This window comes from Schistocerca piceifrons, chromosome 2, assembly GCF_021461385.2.
Source record: "Schistocerca piceifrons isolate TAMUIC-IGC-003096 chromosome 2, iqSchPice1.1, whole genome shotgun sequence".
Taxonomy (NCBI): domain Eukaryota; kingdom Metazoa; phylum Arthropoda; class Insecta; order Orthoptera; family Acrididae; genus Schistocerca; species Schistocerca piceifrons.
In genome coordinates this window covers 941,060,098-941,064,423 of record NC_060139.1, presented here as the reverse complement: position 1 = coordinate 941,064,423, position 4,326 = coordinate 941,060,098, and the positions used below count along the sequence as shown (strand labels likewise).

General features: G+C 41.9%; 1 non-coding gene across 1 annotated transcript; it reads right to left on the bottom strand.

The window, feature by feature from the left end:
* Positions 1 to 1,645: 1,645 nt before the first annotated feature.
* Trnah-gug lies at positions 1,646 to 1,717 on the bottom strand. The gene has a single exon. It is a non-coding gene; the product is annotated as a tRNA-His (tRNA).
* Positions 1,718 to 4,326: the final 2,609 nt, after the last annotated feature.

Sequence of the window (4,326 nt, the reverse complement as noted above, 5' to 3'; positions counted from 1 at the left end):
TATGTTACAATACAGCATCACCGGTCTATTGCGGTCTAGCTGTGTTGGTGAGGCGGTGAATTTCCACAGGGCAGTGACTCCGTCACTGCAATTCACTTTGGAGGTGTGGCGGTGGGACTTGTGATCCCGTACCACCCTCTGACGGTGATGGTGCTGCATGAGTCGGGCAGAGGGATTTGCCTAACATGGGCGGATGGGGGTGTGGCGGTGGGGCTTGTGGTCCCGTACGCCGGGGCAGGGGTGATGATAAGCTTCCACACATTTAAATTAATGGACTTCCTTTTAAGCTGCGAGAGGTAGACTCACGCTCTTAGGCGTCTTGCCAAGGTTCGCGTTCGCGCGGCTTCCCCCGTCGGAGGTTCGAGTCCTCCCTCAGGTATGGGTGTTTGTGCATGCTGTCCTTAGCATAAGTTAGTTTAAGTTAGATTAAGTAGTGTGTAAGCCTAGGGACCGATGATCTCAGCAGTTTGGTCCCACAGGAACTTACCGCAAATTTCCAAATTTTTTTCTCCTTTTAGAACAGCTGTTCTTGCTATTGCCAGTCTTTATTTTAACCTGTTCTTCCACTATCGTTATTTATTTTGATGCTAGTACAGCAAAACTCATTTTACAGCTTTTAGTGTCTCATTGCGTATTCAAATTCCCTCAGTATCGTCTGATTTAATTCGACTACTTTCCATGAATTTTTCTGGAATTTGAATTATTACGTTCATTTTTTAGTCTGATATAATTTTCACAATATCATTTTTCTTTGTCGTGGCTGGCACTCACAAGGAGCTTAATAATTTGTATGGAGTATCGTCTGTCACAGCGACCTTTTTCCACCAAGGGCTTGAAATGGTCAATTATATTCTTCTTATAGATATCTCTTCCATCTCCTTTCCGTTATATAATCTAACGTTTGTTTTCTCTGTACGGGTTTTTGTACATTACTAAACTACGCTATGGCGGTATACATGAAAAAAAAAACCTTCCAGGGCTTCTCTTCAAAACGACATATGTATTATATCTGTACAATGTTTCGTTCCTGTGCAATAAATAATTGAAAGTCTTCCCGGATTTTATGTACACAATCTATTTCAGTTCAGCTTTGAGCCTTCCCTTCTTTGTTAAGTACTGGTTTGCCACCTGAGCTGTTACTGTTGATGTAGTTGCTATTCTTAGCTCCAGAGGTCTTTTTAATTTTTCTATGGACAACATCTATCTTTCCTATAGTCATTCACCGTTTTACAGTTTTGCGTTTCCTCTTTAGCCATTCCTGCTTTGCTATTTTGCGATTACTGCCAATCTCATTTTTCAACGCTCTAAGAAAGCTACTGAGATTGTCTTCTGATTCGTTTATACATATCAGGAACAGTAAAGAATCTTGTGGAACGCCAGACACAGTTTTGGTTGACCAGTTCCCATCGTTTAGTACGTAGTACGCCCTTCCTGACACGAAATCATGGATCCTGTCCCATAACTTAGACACACTTGTACGCATTTTGATTGAAAGCCACTCGAGACAAAATGGGTCACAATTATTAAGGAAGTCCAATAGCATGGAATCGATTTGAACAAAACCTAAATCATTTGATAATGAAAGTAATTATCAATGAAGTAGTTAAGTGCAGGTGCGCTATTCTTCGTTAAAATATTAACCTTTTGCTGTGACCAGGATTCGAACCTGGGTTATTGCGGCCACAACGCAATGTCCTAACCACTAGACTATCACGGCTGGTGAACTCAGCGTGGGTGTACTTTGCTCTTCTGTCACCGACCGCAGAGTTGTTGACGTCACGCGGTTCCGCTAGAGCGCTGGGTCAGCTTTCTCCATCCTTCCATTGTAAAGTATACATGGAACGCAATTTCGGCTGTCTTTAACTAATTTGATTAAAAATACTAGAAACTTTTGACTTCTGATATCTGAAACTGTAATATGCCTGTAGAAGTACAGCGATTACTGCATACAGTACCATTTCTGACCATATACAAACTATGGTTCGTAAGAGTAGTGTTCCGGTTCGGATTGCGCATGGGCGAACTAGCCTTTAGATATTATATTAGAGCAAAGACGAAGAAGGAGCAGAGTTTCCTAGCACCATACTCCCTTTCGTCTACACCCTGGAGATGACCAGTTGGTTTTTGTAATTCGTACGATGTATGCTACAGGAGTGCTCACGATACGTACTGAATACTGTTCTCCATCTCTGCTATGCTTCCTTGTGAATTAAAGACATTTCGGCGAAGTCAGATATTTTACTGGCAGCACTAAGAGTGAAATAGTAACGTGGGAGGTCACATTATGGAGTAGCACTTATCAGAGAGGCGTTATTACAAGGAGAATGGAATAGGGTCTGAAGTAACCGAAGCTGGTATGTTATCCTCAACAGCGAGTGCTCATCAGACACAAGGGTATCGTCAGGAGTGCCCCATGCAAGTGCAATAGGACCGCTGTTATTTTCTGTGTACATGAACGATCTTGGCAATAGGGTGGGCAGCACTTTACGGCTTTTTTGCTGATGATGCCATGGTGTACGGAAATGTGTCCAAGTTGATTGACTGAAGGGGGATAAATGATGACTTACACAAAATTTCTAGTTTGTGTGATGAATGCCAGCTAGACCTAAATGTAGAGAAATTTAAGTTAATGCGGATGATTAGGAAACACAAGCCCACATGACGTGGTGTCAACTATCAATTTCCCTCTCACTAGTAGGTAGTATCGCGCCATTTGAAGAGACCTGGAGGAGTGTAGCATCATGAGGAAACAACGAAATGATGGGACAGTGTCATCTCAAAGAGTTCAAATCTAGAGAAACATTGGGGTAAGAGCTCTAATTCCACACCTGTGCCACTGTCTTCATAATCTCAAGGTTACTTAAAATAAGAAATGAAGGTCCTATGATCTTACATGACAACTAGTCTGTTAACTAAAACAACATAACTAGTGTAAGAAAGCTTGCTGCAGACAGTGTTTCTACAAGCAGCAGCTTCCGCCTCTGACGCAAAAAATAAACCAACTACGTTCCAGACAATATGAAACAGACATGTTTAATGTTGATTGGGAACCAAGCCACAGTCCCGTGTTCTTTACTTGTCGTTACTGGAGATGAAGAGGGTATGTTTTGTGGCTGTTAAAAACTGGTGCCCCCAGCGGGAATCGAAACCACACCTTAGCCATTACAAGCTAGCCTCAGTCCAACCAACCACCAAATTTCACACGTGTTACCATCACATTTTTGTCAAAATGGAGTACCCAGAACAAGGTACGAGAAGCGTTGACTTCCTCTTGAGCTGTTGTTGTGAATAATCTATTGTTGTCTACAAGTCAACGTCATGCAGTCCGAACGCAAAGCCGTGATATCAAACGCATCCTTTTCCTACCTTTTTTAAGTTGTATTCCGTCTGTGTGCCAAGAGCATCAGTGTTACAGAAGATCAGAGACAGTTTTGTTCATTTTCTAACCAGCCAGTAATGGAAAAATCTTGCGGAAACGTGTTTGTGAAAGGGCTCGCAGGTGTCTGTCATGTTAAGACCAATTTCAGTTCCATTAGCCAGCGGCCGCTTGACACAGAGTCTGCCAAAGTGATTGTGACGCATTGTCCCTAGAGCCTACTATCTCCAGCGGACCTTTATGTGTTCGAATTAGCAACTGTAATATTATGTAACGTTGCAGGCAATATAATACTATGTTTCGCCATGCCACGTGGCGATTTTGTATGGCATGTCGCTATAAGCATGTTTGACTATGGTCTTAATTTGTTCAAGATTGTAGTATAGCTCGTGCCATCACAACTTGAATATTTCTCCTTTTTTTATTTTATGAGGAGCGTCGTTTATGCATTAGAAAACGGCGTCTTAAACGAAATAAAGTCTAACATTTGTGACATTGTGTTCTGCTTGTGTTGAATAAAAGGGTGAAAACAGAGGCGGAAAATACGAAACACCTGTGTCCTGCATGGAGTGAGTGGTATAGAGAGAGTCATGTAGTATCGATTCAAGTAAGATCGCTTTGAGATACATTAATGACCAAATTCAGGAAGAGAAACTGGCATTGATATAGAAGATTGGTCCTGGCATTTGCTGTAATAGATTTAAGGAGGTCACTGTAAACCTAAAACAGTGAGGCTGATGGCGATTTTCATAAGGAGAAAATAATGGGTGAGCCATAACAAACATCTCAAATGGTGGCCTGTGTGTGCCCACAATATGTATTGTTATAGATATAAATCGGATGGCATGAAGAACGTGTCTTATGTGGCGATATGCTCCACAGTGATGTGTCCTTCGCAGATGACATTTGTAGCCAGCAAATGAGAAGCCTTGCAGTTGTACAGCAATAAT